The 16,268-nt window shown below is 35.6% G+C and overlaps 1 protein-coding gene across 2 annotated transcripts in view; it reads right to left on the bottom strand.

The window, feature by feature from the left end:
• The window catches only part of ADGRB3 (adhesion G protein-coupled receptor B3), a 750,806-nt gene that overhangs the window by 142,626 nt on the left and 591,912 nt on the right, over positions 1 to 16,268 (bottom strand). The gene's annotated exons all lie outside the window — the stretch shown is intronic.

Below are 16,268 nucleotides of genomic sequence, written 5' to 3'. Positions count from 1 at the left end.
CTGACGTGAGATGCTTGACCAACTGAGCCACCCATGCACCTCATAAGTCATCTTGTTTTAAGTGTTTACCCTATTATAACAATTTATAATTCCTACTCTGGGCCCTGGACTATACACCATTTAGTCTTTAGAAAAATGGTTGTGGAGGGGCATCTGGCTCAGGTCATGATCTCATGGTTCGTGAATTCGAGCACCGCGTTGGACTCTGTGCTGACAGCTCAGAGCCTGCTTGGTATTCTGTGTCTCCTTCTCTCTCTGTACCTCCCCCACTCACATTCTATCTTTCTCTCTCCAAAAATAAACAAACATTAAAAAAATTAAAAGAAAAATAAAAGAAAAAAACACAGAGGTCAAAAGAGTAGAGAGGGGTTAAGACTTGGCAGCATTTGCATTCCTGGCTGGCTCTTGGAAAAAAAAAAAAAGGGAAAGAAAAAGTGGTTGTGGGGGCTAACATTTTGACATATAAAGGTAGTTCACTTCTTTAATGATTTGGTAATTTTCTCTTTGTTAAATGCATTAAAGTTAATATTTTCATATTCAGCACTATCTCCAACTGTTTTTCACTTCTATATACATGTGGATTCAATATGCAGACATTTCTTATGCTGCCAAGTTACTCCTTTTACCAGTAATTTACAAAAAAGACACCAATATTCCATATTACTCATGTCCCCCTTCATCCAAAGAGAAGGAAATAATCATGGCAGGATGGGATTTTTAAAAGTAAGAAAATCAGCTCCCTTCCATCAACATTATTCTTAACCATGAAAACTGCTAGCTTTCCTCTCATCCCCAAGAATTCCTTTACTGATCTTAGAATTCTCCCTACTAGAAGAAATATTATCTCTTTTAAAAGTACTTCTCTGTGAATACAATTCCATTTCCGAAAAGTGGAGCTTAAGCATATTCTTTATATTGCTAGCTACAGAGATTTTGTTCAAATTCCCCTTTTTTCCAGCAAATGGGCTTTGGAAGCTTAACAAGGATCCTCTTCATAGCTGGCCATGAGATTGGGGAAGTTGATATTCCAATATCTCCACTATAGAATTACAACCACATCTTTACAAATAGATAGGTCTGCCAACAAGCATTAAAGATACTGCGATGAGCTACCCTACAAGATACTCTGAACAATCTAGTTTTCCCTTGATGTGCATAGCTAAGCTCTATTATCACCAAAAAAATTACGAGTCGGTATCCAGGGGAGAATGTATACAGAAAATGCACTTCTCTCACAAAATCCACACCATCTCCTTTTGAGGCCCTAACGTAGACCAGTCAACTAAATCTTGAACAATGTCAGCAGACAAAATGGAAATAATGAACTTTTACCCCATCTGTGTATTTCATTTTTGTCATTTGTTTTCAATTGAGCTTACCACCACTTCCTAGCATTGGAAATGGGTAAACAGTATTTTGTTTACTTCAGATGGCACTTTTTACTTACAACCAATAGTTAATGAAGCCAAATGAGAGGACTGATGGATGCAGGATTTGCAGGGATGCAAATAGATAGAGGATAGAATACAAACACATTTCAGAAAAAGAAAAAATCAGTCTTGTTGAATAAGGAAAGACACTCAACAAAGTAAGTCCTGGAAGTAACTATAAGATTTATAACTTTATGATTTAATGATCAATAAATGAATCTCTTTTTCTTGACAGGATAGAAACTAAAAGAAAAAAAAGATAGTAATGGAAATAGTTATGCTTCATACTCATGTTTCTATATCACTGAAATAGCCTCCTGGGGTAAAATAGAAAAGCTTTCTAATATTAAAACACAATTTATATACAACAGGGTCATTCCTGGTATTTGAAAAAAAAAATAATCCTCCCATGCTATTACTTTTTTAGTAAAAAGGACCAGGGTCTATTTAACGGCACATGAGTAAATGTCTTATTTTACCTTCTGAATAGCAATATTCACAATGTTTGCATTAACAGGCAAAAGAGTGGCTATTTTCAGATATTTGGATGTTGGACAATTTAAAGAAGCCAGACAAGAATACGGTGCATATATGTGTGTGTGTGTGTGTATGTTTGTGTGTGTGTGTGTGTGTGTGTGTGTGTGTGTGTGTATATATATATATATATATATATATATATATATAGTTAAACCTTGTCAGTGAAATTTAAAACATAAGTGGCTTCTAGACAGAATATTCACTGATGGGCTTTAAACTTGTTCTCATTCACTGGAAGTGAAGTCAGTGGTGGTTTGCTTGACATAAATTCTGTTCCTCATGTTCTTTCCCACCTCCCCCACCCCTTATTTCCAGAAATACTTTGCTCCCATGTAAGAAATGTGCCACCAATATCTGATTTCCTGGTGAGGGGATATAGCTGCTTACTTTCTAACTCTCTGCAAATACTTTTATTGTGTGTACCTAGTCATAAAGGACATAAAGAGACATGTCTACATGCCTGAGGAGAATGTGGGCCATGAACTTTTGATCTTAGACACAATTTTTCTCTCATCTGTTTATTAACAAACTCAAGAAATATAAAGAAAATCCATTTAGTCTGTAATTATGTATGTTTTGATAGGTATATATATAGCATTAAAAAAAGTTCCACTTTTCAAGAAAATATCTTTTGGAAGTAATCAAGTAAAAAGCCCCAAAAGAGTGAATGATTGAAGGACAACAAAGGGGAAGGAAAAAATTGCTTGGATTAGAATATTTTCCTTAGAGAAGGATATAGATTACCCCATGGACTCCTGATTCTCTTCCAGTTTTTCTTCAACTTAAAACATGAGCATTATGTCATAGCCCAAAGGAACATTGAAATTAGTAATGTCCCCTTCTTTCTCAGTAACCTTATCCAATTGGTCATAAAATTTTTATGGTTTTTTTTTTTTCATGAAGCCAAGCCATACCCACTGGCACTAACTTAACAGTTATTGAAAGCAGATAAAAGTTCTAGACAAAAGGATCTCAACAAAGGATCTAGAGAAGACAAAAAAAAAATCTTGAAAAAGAATGAAGTTAGAGAATTCAAATTTTCTGATTTCTAGACATAATTTTTTTCGAAGGTACTAAAGCAATTTAATGGGGGAAACAAGTCTTTTCAACAAATGGTGCCACAACAATTAGATATCCATATGAAATAAAATGAACCCCAATCCCTATGTCATACACAAAAGATAACTAATATATCAAAGATCTATATAAAAGATGATATAAAATATCTTCATGACCTTACAGAGAAAGCAAAAATATAGAATATCTTCATGACTTTACAGAGTAAGCAAAGGTCTCTTCTAGAGAACTCACAAAAACACAAATAAAAGAAAAAATATGATAAAATAGGCTTCACAAAATTAAAAGCTTCTACTCAGGAAAAGATGCCATTAATAAAATGCAAAGTTAAGCCACAGATGGAGAGAAAATTATATTGTAGGTTTATATGTCATATATATGAAAAACAATATATGTAACAAAAGATTTATATCCAGAATGCATTTTTAAAACCCCTTACAAAGCAGTAATAAAAAGACAAACAATCCTATTTATTAAGGGAGGAAAGACTTGAACTTAGACTTCCCAACAATGAACATAAAATGGCCAATAAGCACATGAAAAGATGCAAAGCCTTATTAGCTATTAGGAAAATGTAAATTAAAATGTTGGCAAGGATATGGGACACTGAACTATCACAAAGATTGCTGGTTAGTGTATAAGACAGTACAATAATTTTGGAAATCTGTTTAGTTTTTTGTTTTTTTTTTCAAAGTTAAAAATACTCTAACTTGCCTTTAACCCAGCAATTCTACTCCTAGGTATTTATCCAAGAGAAGTAAAAACGTATGATCATACAAAAACTTATATATGAAGTTTAAACTTTTTTTTACATTTATTTATTTTTGAGAAACAGAGAAACACAGAGCATGAGCAGGGGAGGGGCAGAGAGAGAAGGAGACACAGAATCTGAAGCAGGCTCCAGGCTCTATGCTGTCAGCACAGAACCTGACATGGGCTCGAACCCACAAACCGCAAGATCATGACCTAAGCCAAAGTCAGACACTTAACTGACTGAGCCACCCAAACACCCCAACGTTGAAAGCAGCTTTATTTATAACAACAAAAAAATTGAAAGCAATCCAAAGATCTACCACTCGGAAGATGGGTCAACAAAGTGTGGTATATCCATACAATGGAATAATACTTGACGATGTAACAGAATTAACTACGAATATACACGATATAGTTGCTGAATGAAAAAAGCCAGAGCAAAAGGTATTCCTATTATTCCATTCATATGAAATCCCTAAACAGGCAAAAACTGATGTATGAGGACAGAAATCAGAGCAATGATTGCCAATGGGGGGCAGGGGTATCTGGGAGAGGGCAGAGATAACTTTCTAGGGTGACGGTAATCTGTATTTTGGCTCTGGTATTGGCTACATAGGTATGTGTTGGTCAAACTTGTCACATGATTCACTGTGCGTTTCACTGTATGTAAATTTTACCTCAATTAAAAGTTTATTGTGTGCCAGTTTACCATGCCCTAGGTGGAATTTTACTTGATCCTCATAACATCACCTCCCCACTGCTACATTAGAAAAGAACAATCACAAAAGAAAATTAGACATTTCCTTCATTCATTGAAAAATATTAATGAGTGCTTGCTGCATGCCAGGCACTGTGCTAGGCACTAGGTATGTAATATATATCAAGTAGAAAATATTCCTTCCCTTCTGAACTTAAATAAAAAAAAAGATGACAAATTAAAGCAATGGTTAGAAAGAAAATACTGGGTTCCTTGAGAAAGAATAATGAAAAAAAAACTTTTACAGTGTTTTGATTTGGGGGAACAGGCTTTCAGTGAAGTCGTCTCTGAAAAGGACATGTGTAAGTTAACTAGGCTAACCTAAGAAGAATGAAAGAAGACTAACTGTGGCAGAGGGAGGAATATGTGAGAGTCTTAAGGCAGGGGAAACATTGTATGCTAGGTAAAGCATATAATTGGTGGGATATTTTTGTCAGTGGCCTTGCTAATAACTGCACCAGGACAAGAGGCACAAACCAGACATATGGTCCCCTGGCTGATGGCTTATCAGGTACTTGTACAGTTCTAGTGGAAGGCCAGCATGACATGAATACAGCAATAGGAAAAGTAATGAATATGAGGTGACGAGGTAGGAGAAGTACTTAGAGGCCAGGCCATTTAGAAGCTTGTGGGCCATGTTATGGGTTTTGGATTTCATTCCAATTATACGAGAAGCTTCACTTACTTTAACTGAAGGGTTTTAAGCAGACAAGTGTCATGATCTGATTTGCAATTTAAAAAGATCACTAAGCTGGTGTGTAGAGAATGGTTAAGTAACTTGACAAACGGTACATAGCCAGTAAATGGTAAAGCTTAAAAATCCTTGTTTAGAATAAGTGAAGCTCCCATTACACCTGGAAGGATGAGCCACCTAACACAGATCCTCCAGCCCCAATCAAATCAAGTCTTCAGATGACGGTGATCTGACCTCTGGACTGCAGCCTCCTGAGAGATACTGAGAGAGAACTGCCCAGGGAGATCACTGGAATCACAATAGGATTATAAATATTTATTTTTAAGTCACTAAGCTTGAGGTGATTTGTTATATAGTAGTAGATAACAGATTACCTATTCCATTTCTATGAAGGGTGCCCTTTCTTAGGTATAGAGGATTCACTTTGTAACTTTATTTTGAAAGTTAGGAAAATATGTAACAAAAGCTTCTCAAATGAAATAGGGGATATTATTTCTAACAGAAAGAAACAAGAATAAATATAGGAGGAAAAAAATCAGAAAATTAGAATTAATTCATATTTTATAAAAGCAATATATAGCATTCCTGTCCATTAGGAAAAACACTTTGAAATACAAATAAAATTTAATTAACAATAAGAATGTAAAATAGACACAGAGAAGATTCATTCAAAATCCCTTGTAGTCCAAATCATGTACATATAATGTTATCATCCACCAAAGACACATCTATAGGGATATATAAAAACTATGTGTATAGTAGTTTAACACAAAACACAAACACAAGCTCTCATCATGAATATTCATGAATTAAGATTTATCATTGTATTTCTCCTGTTACAGTTAATCATTTCTTCTTTACATTACAACTGAAATCTTAATCTTTGATTCAGTACACTAGCAACCTAATACATCTTAAATTTCATGGTTAAGACCTAGACTCAACTCAGTTATACGCCTAGTTCTTTTTTCAAGGCTTAAAGTTTAGAATTAAGTGACTAACATCACAAAAGAAGTGAAAACCAGAGTTACATCTTCAAACATGCTTATGTTTTTCTGGTAATAGGCATAAGTGTTTGTGCTTTAGTTCCAAAGTTTACTATAGCAATGCTTATGATATAATATACATAGTAAATCTAGTTTTTAGGATAGAGTGAGAACCAGAGGCTGAGAGGTTAAAAATTTATATATATATACATATATATACATATACACACACACACACACACACACACACATACACACACACACACACACGTGTGTGTGTGTGTGTGTATGACTCTGTTCTATGGGTGACCTTAATGAAGAATTAGCTGGACTCTGCCATCCCTATTTTCTGTGTCAGATGTTACTTTTCTGCCCAAGACTGTCAGATGACAGACTTTCTTTAATAGGGGTTTTAACATTTATGGCTGAACTTTAAGAAATTTTTCTTCTACAAAGAGAGCCAGCTTTGTTGTCTCCTGCAATGGGCATCTGTTACTTGCTTTTAGCTTCTTCACTTCATAAAATGTCCTGCTTGGTCGAGACTGATTTGATTCATTTTATTTTAATTTTTATATACTGGTAACTAATAGTCACCATATGTGAAGAAATTCTGTGTTTAGTTCTTGCTCGAAAGAATTCAAAGTACTTTTCATTCCTTTTTATCTCTGCAGAAGCCTTTTCAGAAACTGCCAAAGTTCCCCTGTTCCAGTCCTGCAGGCTACACAGACTAAACCTTGGGTAGACACTTCAGAACTGAAGGTCATTTTTACATAAAAGCATCAGCCTAAAAATGGCCTGGCCTTACCTTACATTATACTTCTTCTATTTAAATCCAACCACATCCATTTTTTTATGTCTAGGATGGCTTTTGAGCTACAACAGCAGAATTAAGTACTTGTGACAGAGACGGTAGAACCCACAAAGCCTAAAATCTTCACTATGTGGGCCTTTGCCCCCAATCTTGGCAGCCCCTGAATTAGATTCTGAAGTATTTGTGAAAGGAGTTCTTTCCTGTACTCTTTACTCTGTTCCAATCTCACACTGAGACAAATTTTGCCTTGGTCAATGATCTTTAGTGATAACCTCAATCTTCCTCTCTTCATCCCATATTCACCCTAGAGACATATAGCCTCAAAGTTAGTATAATGGGTCACTGAAAACTCTATTATAATCTTATCTCAAGGGCCTTTGACTTCTGTGAGAATATAATTTAAAATAATTCATTTTATGTGGGTTTTTTAAGCACTTCAATACTTTACAGTGTATTCAGAATTCATAAATATTATCAGCTCTAATTATACAATATGGTTCCCCTGTTGACATTAGCCAAACTTCTGACCAGATCATATTATGTACTAAGAGGGAGGGTGAGGTTTGATTCTAGGGGAGAAAAACAGATAATCTTCAACCTTTTTGTAAGATTCTTTGAGAATAACTTAACTTCTCAAATTCTCTTTCAGATATTCCTGCATAAAGATAAAATCTGATTCAACTCAATCATCTCTCATCAAAGGAAGGTCTTAAAAGTGTTCTATAGTCTTTAGTCTTCTACTCAACTCCTTTCTCTCATCATAAAACAACAATATTAACACACACAAAAATTGACCTAGGTTGCAATCATTTCAAATAGAGTCCTAATGTAGAAGTGGCTATACTCCTTTATCAGGAGTATATATATATAGGAGTATATATATCAGGAGTATATATATAACAGAGCCTCATCTAACAGCCAGAACTTGCTTCATTCATTCATTCATTCACTCACTCATTCATTCATTCAACATTTATTAAATCTATAGCATGTATAAAGCAAGTACTAGTATAGTGGTTTTAAGGCCTACAAACAAGAGAAAAATACCACCCTTGAGAATCACAGTACAGTGGGCAAAGTTGATCAGAAAGTTAATAGTAAGCATAATGTGATTGGTGCTCACAACAGAGGTATATACCATGTTTTATGGAAGCAGAAAGGAGTGCTGATGGACTTCACTAAGATGAGTCATAAAAGCCAACACCTAAAAGGTGGTAGGAGTTTATTAGGCAACGTAAAAGTAAGTACAGAGGCACAGGGCAAGAGTGGCTCCAGTGGACATGGGATACCCTGGAAAGCACAGAGACAACTTCCTTTCCCCCAGGAGAGAGCAGAAATGGGAGACCAAAAATCTCTGATAGAGGCTATCTTAGCCTGGAAAGAGAAAGGTATGTTCATAACTCATCTACTCAAAAGGAATGCCCTTTTATTTCCCATGAAGTTAGTTTATGTACTAGAGATATCTCTGAATGTGGCTGATGTTCAGAAAATGCAGTTAATCAGGGGTGCCTGGGTGGCTCATTCGGTTAAGCATCTGACTTTGGCTCAGGTCATGATCTCACAGTTCGTGGGTTCAAGCCCTGCATCAGGATCTGTGCTGACAGCTCAAAGCCTGGAGCCTGTTTCAGATTCTGCATCTCCCTCTCTCTCTGCCCCTCCCCCACTCACACTCTGTCTCTCTCTGTCTTAAAAATAAACTTTAAAACAATTTTAAAAAATGCAGTTAAATCTCATGAGTCCTACAGACCCACCGTAGAGTTCAAAGCTGGGGAATGGCATAATTGGGCATTTACTTTTTATTTACATTTATTTTTCACAGTAATATGAAGGATGAGCTACCACAAATAAAAGCTAAATGAGCAGTCCTGTGTCAGAAGAATGTTATAGTAGCCCAACTGAGAAATCATGAAGACCAAGTCTAAAGTGGGGGTGGCAAGGATGGAGACTAGGAATCAGTCACATCAAGGAGTCTCTTTACATTGCCTGGAGAAGAGTTCTGCTGCTTGAGGATGAACGAACAGAAGGTAATCAAATTATGCCTGGCATCTCCAAAGCAACTACCAGCATTCAAGCCTGAGACTTATGATCTACTTCTCTCTGCTGAATTGATGCTCACTCTGGGACTTTTGCCCAGCTTTGGAGTTTGACCTAAGAACACACAGTGAATGTATAAACTGGTCCTCATGGTTATCTGGCTCCTGATATCTCAAACCATTTGAGAACTCCTCATGTTAAATAGTTTCACTTTCATATTCTTTGCTTGTTTCAAACTGATCCTTCATATTGATCTTTTGCCCTATTTTGAAATTGACTTTGATAGCGTGATCTTTGACTCCTAACATACAAAACTAGAAATGTATAATCAGGCGATAAGAAGGTTAAAGCGCATTGTCACATTGTGAACAAAATAATCCTTCATCGCTAGGAGCTTGGGAAAAACCAGGAAATTATCCAACCATTCTGTTCTCTGGTTAGATAAAGATTTTCAGGCATCCAAAAGAACCTTGTCAGAGCTAGTAAGATACCTCAAAATGGACTCAAATGAATCACACATAAGCTTATTACATTCAAATCCTTTTACAAACATCATAGCAAGTCAATAAATTAGATTTTAATAAATCTAAATAGGAAGCTTTAGCTTCAGCCATTAGGATCACACACACATTTGAGACATAATAAACATGCATTTGGGATATTATTGGCAGGAAATGAGTTCTATGAGAGGAATTATGAATAAGCACATTTCTTTTGAAGATTATGAACATTATTTTACACAACTTACCAAGTGAGAAGTTGCACAGTTGCTAGGTTTCAGAGTCTCTTTCACTAAAACCCAGGAACCAGATCACCTTCAAATATGCCATCAATCACTTAGAGCTTAGAAAAGGCCCTAGGAAAATACTATTTGTCACCATATTGGCTTAGATTCTGTGTAGAGTGGGAAACCCTAATCCTTATAAAACTAACTACAGTTACTAGCTTCAGAGGTATAGGCCCAAATGATGGATTCAAATAAATGTATTTATTCATTCATCCAATAAATATTACATGCTTAATGTACTCAGACAACATGTTGGCAATAAATTTAAGAATAAATGTAACCTAGCCCTGCCCTAAAAAGAGTATAGTCTGGCCAGAAACAGGTAATATAATACAAGATTGTGAGTATGCACTGGAAATCATGGAGCCCCAGAGCTGGTGTACCTAAGAGTGGAAGATAGGGAAGGGCTTCCTACAGCAGCAGGTAAGGATTGGGCTGTATCAGAGAATGAGCCAGATAAAGACATTTGGAAAATCAGGTGGGTGGAGGAGAGTAACAATGCTCCAGGCTGAAGAGTAAGCAAGGAACAAGAAATCCTAATTTTGATGAATAATTTTGACAAACCTTAAGCAGTTTGATGTTGCTGGTATGATAAAAGTCAGCAGAATAGAACAAGAATGGAGAGGTCAGCATAGGTCATGTTTAAGGTTTCTCAAGTTTTATAAGCTACAGAACTCTTTCTCAACAAAATTTATTTCTGAGCCCCAGTATAATAATGTAAGAAAATTAGTGAATAGGAACCTTCGTAGATAAATAAGACATTTGTCACTACTTATGTCTGAACAGTTTGAAAATAACTTCTGTAAAGAGATGAGATAGCAATAAATGCACAGAGAAGTGAAGTGGTGGTCAGATTTGAATTTTAGGTCTATCACTTGGGCTACAAGGTAGAGAGTGTGCTTAACAATGCTGGAAGTGGTAGACCAGTGAAGATGACTACCACCTGACAAAGGCAGAAAGCTGGCCTTGAGAAGCATGTGAAGGGTGCAACTGGCACAAGGGGGAGACTTATTGGATTTACTACATGAGGGAGGAGGAGACATTAAGGCTAACTCTCAGAGTCCCAGTATATGTAACTGGGTTGGAGCCTACAGAAAATACGTTCAATTTATATATAATGTGTTGGGTTGTGGGGCAGGGACACAAATGGTGAATTTAGTGGTGAGCAGAATTGGACAAGAGGAAGTCTGAAGCTCCGAAGAGAACACTAAATCAGATGTACATCTGAGAATCATCATGATCATCATCACCATAATTGCAGCTACTGTTTAAGGAGTGCTTTTCGAGTGCTTCATGGGTACTACCCTCATATAACCTTGAAGACACCTCTATAAGGGAGGCATTAACATGAAGCTAAGGTATAGAGAGGCTGAATATGATACTCAAGATCATATACCTGGGAAGTGGCAGGCTTAGGATGCTCAGACCCATCTGGCTTAAAATGCATGTTCAATTATCACCACCTGAGAGATGCAGATCTCCAGGGAAGCAGATAGAGCACTGAGTCTCAAGAAGATAGGCAGACCATTTCAGAAGGTCCCAGGAGGGACAGAATGGGTGACTCAAGACACATATTCAATATTTCTTCTCAGAAATTGAACACATACACATTCAGAGCCAGACATGTAAGTAAATGGGGGAAGAATCTGGATCTCTAGCAGAAGAAAGTCATGGAAGAAATAGGTGCATTAGAGGATGCTTCACCCAATTACAGGTATTCAAATTCAAGATTTATTTCCTTTTCTTTTAAATATTTTATTTCTAAAAGTAACATAATCCTTACAACACAAAAACATCTTCCATTAGAATGGCCACTGCCTTCTAGTTTGGTCTATATCTTTACTAATTATCTCTATACAAACTACAGAACAAAAGCAACATTTTATAAAAGGTAAATAAGCACAAGATGAAGAAATAAAACTTCTTAGAGTATGTGACTCTTTTAAAGAGTGCTCCAACACAGAGAATTTTGGTATTTTGTGCAAGACTGAATTAAAAGACAAAGCCCATTACATAATTCAATGGTCCATGTATAAAGAAACATGAGATGAATTCTCCTGAATAGTGCTAAGGAAATGTTTACACATATGAAATAATTTGGGAAGCTTCCCTTGATAGATCAATGAGAACTTCTGCTAGGTCTCTTAAGACTAAAGTTAGTGTCTAACTTTGCCGTCTCACAATTGACTACAACTTTTCAAAATACTTATCTTTTAGGATGTCTTTTTAGGATACCTGTAATTTATTTTATAACACTTTGGTATTCTCAGTATGATGCTATATATGTGCCAATTAGTGCAACCTTTAATTCTAGGAGCTGTCCAGAAATGCATACAACAGAGTGGTCAGCTGGCATTACATTCAAAACGGCCATACTACAGAGATGGCAACTCCAAGTCCTTCTGATCTAGGTAGATTTGCCCATAATCAATACTTGACTCATCAACTTGAATATAAAAGGCTCGTCTTTATTGATGAACTAGTGTGTGGTTAATCACTACTGCGGGTGTGTTCATTGGCTCCCTCTGATGAAAATAAAGGCTTGAGAATATGTGGATTAGCTAACATGGTTAAACAAACACTTCTTACTCTTGATGTGACTATATGAAAGATTTCATGGAGGCCTATATCCAGCATATTTTAGAGATGGGGCCCACAGTTTTATCCCCAATCATTCTGTGTCCGGACATTGGATTAGGAGGATTTCTGATTGAATGATGCTGACTCAAGAGCACAAAAGACTGCTTCTAGACTGTTCCTATGTCTACCTCAAGTGAATGCTGCACACAAAGTGTGGTCAAAGTACCTAAAACAACAAGGCCCTAGGATTTTCACTGAGCTTATAGAACAGGTTTGTTCCTGATTTGCTAAAACAATTATCTAAAAAATATCTAACTATATGATAGAATCTGGACTTGACTTGCTTTCAGTATAACCTGGTAGTGAGGTTGTGGGAAAGAAGCTATCTCTTAGCATTTTAAAGTTCTTGGATGGCTACTGTTGTTTAACCAAGAAAAAAAAAAGTTTTGCTAAACTTGGCTTTTATCACTTTTTAAAAAGAATTCCACGAAGTCTTTAATATCATACATCATTTCAAAGTCTTTTAGAAAGAAGCAGGTATATATTTTGTGATTAAGAAAACCATATTCTGAATATATGTTTCCAAAATAATCTTTGTTTTCTGCAAAACAGTAGGACCAAAAAGAGTCTACATGGTGCAAAAAAAAAAAAATTTGCCTACTTTAGGGTACAAAGGAAATTGTTCACAAACAATAACATTTCAGGGATATACGAACATCCTGGTTGAAATTACACAAAGATATTAGAAGGCAATGACCCCTTATAAGAAAGTGAAATATAATGAACTATAATGAAGTGAGTTATCACTAAATTGTATAAATGTATTTTAAGAGATATAAGAAATTACATTTGATTCCTTACTTTGCTTCTAATAATTGACTCTATAGCTTAAAGATTTGAATACATCATACTTTAAATAATGAATTATTTCAGTTTGTTTCTATCCCAACTCAAAAGAAATACTCAGTAGTGACACAACTGAGTCTATCATATTTCAACAAGCAGTTCAGAGAAAGACCCCAGTATGACACTGCAAAACTATTCTGGATCAGCACCAAATGGCAGTTTTCACACAAACTGGCCATGACAACTCTCAGAGGCAGCACCAAATAACTTGTTCATCAAGAAACTCTCACGTGTTTCCATTTTTCCAAATGAAGAATATTAAAGCATCAATCAAAACTGACCAAGGAAGTCAAAGATAGGAACCTGATCAATTACAAAATGCCCATTGCAGCAATGGGGTCCTACACACAACCTAAATAAAATGCTGTAGCCACTGATCAATATATTACCTTTTAAAAATGTAATAGGATCAATGAAGTAGGATCAATTTAATTTAATTAGCACATGATAAAATATATTATTTTCCTCAGAAACTTGGTATTGTTAAGAATGGCTAAAACAAAATTCCATTGTTTACATTTTTCCCTTCTAGTCACAATGCATTAGTGAATTGTTCTAGGCTTGCAGAATCATCTACTCAGAGGGCAGTAAAGCAAAGTTAACATAGCATAAGAGAAAACCAGTACTTTCTCATTTTCTTCACCGTTACTACCACCTACCAAACCCTCCTCCCCACAAGTGTAACTGTGGCAGCAAAAATTAGCATAGGCTATCTGGAACAAAACTACCATGATCCCAAAACCACATGGAATCTACTCTGTAGTTAATTACCTGAGGCGACTATTGTTTTTTAAGCCCATACCAGCCATTCTTTATAATCAGAAATGAAAAGTAAAACTAGACTTGTCTTATCCTGACTTTGATGTTCCTAATATTTGTAAATATCAAAAAGACATCTCTATCAAAAAACAAGGACACTGAAAAGCTGGGAAAGGCAAAATGGGCAAGAATCATGTAATTTCTAGACTAGTTTCTGAATATTATTACCATTTAGACCTACACAATATGGTAGTCACTGGCTGCATATATCTGCTGAGTACTTGAAATGCAGCTAGTCTGAACTGAGATGTATTATGAGTATAAAATACACATCAGATTCCGAAGACTTAAAAATTATTAAAAAATATTGTATTAAGACCCAAAAATGTTAATTATATGTTGAAATGGCCATCTGTTGGATATACTAAGTTAAATATATTTTTAAAATTAATTATTAAAAGTAATTCTTGTTGCTTTTTTAAGCTGGCTAATATTATAATTATATACATAACTTGCATTTGTGGCTTACATTATATTACTATTGGATAGGAATGATTTAGACAATCATCACTGTAATATGTAGTAAACCTTGCGAAAAAGTCTACCATTTAAACATTGGGCTGAGCACTTGTAAAAACTTTGCCATACAGCATGAAACAGTTTTAAAAGCACATTTTGTATTGAAGATCCGGTAGTTTTCCAAATTCTAATGAGTGTTAAGAGGGTAAACAATGATAGAGCAAAGGGGGGCTTGGGTGAAAACAAAACAAAACAAAACCAAAAACTTCAAACTATGGGCTTAAGCTACCACAGCTTGATTTTTTCTGATTCCCAACCCAATAAATAATTCCTATTTCAGAGGAAAAGCTCTGCTTTTCTACCTCGAGTCTCAAGGACAAAGAATTGTAAATAGGTATTAACAAGTAAATGAGCATTTCTAAGGGATCTGAAGCCCTGCCCAGGTAAACAGTCAAAAAGGTAAGGGTGAGATGAGTAATTTAGTAATTCTTTAGGGTTTACAGTTCCATCTTTTCTCCATCTCTCCTTACTTCCCTTCACTTTTCCTCTCCTTTCCAGCTTGTACCAGTGTTTACACCCACTTTCTCCGATGTTGGCTATTTTGTACATTTCTTTCTCTTCTCCTAATTCCGTCTGGCATCTTCCTCACCTTTGGTCTTTATCCTTTCTTCTTGTTTTCCCTTTTCATATTCTTATATATGTTTGTTTGTTTTAATTCATGTTATAGTCCTAAATAGGAGAAAAACTAAACATTCAAGTACATGAAAGTACTTTTTCACTTCCACAGGGCCCTTTATTGGGTTGTTAACTGTTTTTGTTTTGTCCTTCAGGGTTAGTGATTCCCCCTTGGGTTCTCCCCCTGGCCTAGACCAATATGGTTCAAGAAGAAATCCTATCGGAATCACCTAAAGAACTTCCTAGGCCCTACCTACCCGGATCCAAAATCAGATTCTTTGGATTCTTTGGTGGGAATCAGCAGTTTTAGGAGCGGAGATTAGCAAAATAGACCAGCTATAATTCTTCACATTGATACCTGTCCTACAAAAATCTGATCTATCAAAAAAGACATGCTGAAAAGTGTATTAGATTTTTTTTTAATTATAGCTTCTAAAAAAGTTCAATAACTGGCTTTAGCACTTGACAATAAAAAAGCTGAAAAAAACAACAGGACTGGATTAATCAACAAATATTATCAAAGCAATGTTTACCAGAATTCCTTTGAGATTGGGGTAAATTAAAGATTGCTATATGGGTTTCTTGCAATGCATTCAGAGTAGTTTAGTAAAGAGAGCTGACAGTCATGTCTGGAAAAAAACATGATCATTCAATTCAAGTCAGTTCTTGTAAATAGGACCTATACTTTTACATTCTGCTGAAAGTAACTGTTCACCTAAAGAACTGCAATGGTGGTTAAGTATCAGTGCTTTTTGGTTAAGTAAAGCTTTTTGAAAAGCATAAAATCTAGTGTTTTTAGCTAATACTGTCTTCAATTATTGCAATAGATAATTTTCGGGTAGATGTTCATGTTCTACGTTATACTTGTAAGCATTTTATAGTTGGCTTTTAGGAATCAGTGTGTTAATAAAGTAGACCAAAACAGGGGCAATTCTATTTGCAATTAGGATAATGAATCAAAAT

This window comes from Lynx canadensis, chromosome B2 (genome assembly GCF_007474595.2).
Source record: "Lynx canadensis isolate LIC74 chromosome B2, mLynCan4.pri.v2, whole genome shotgun sequence".
NCBI lineage: Eukaryota > Metazoa > Chordata > Mammalia > Carnivora > Felidae > Lynx > Lynx canadensis.
This window is presented reverse-complemented; position numbering and strand designations above follow the sequence as displayed.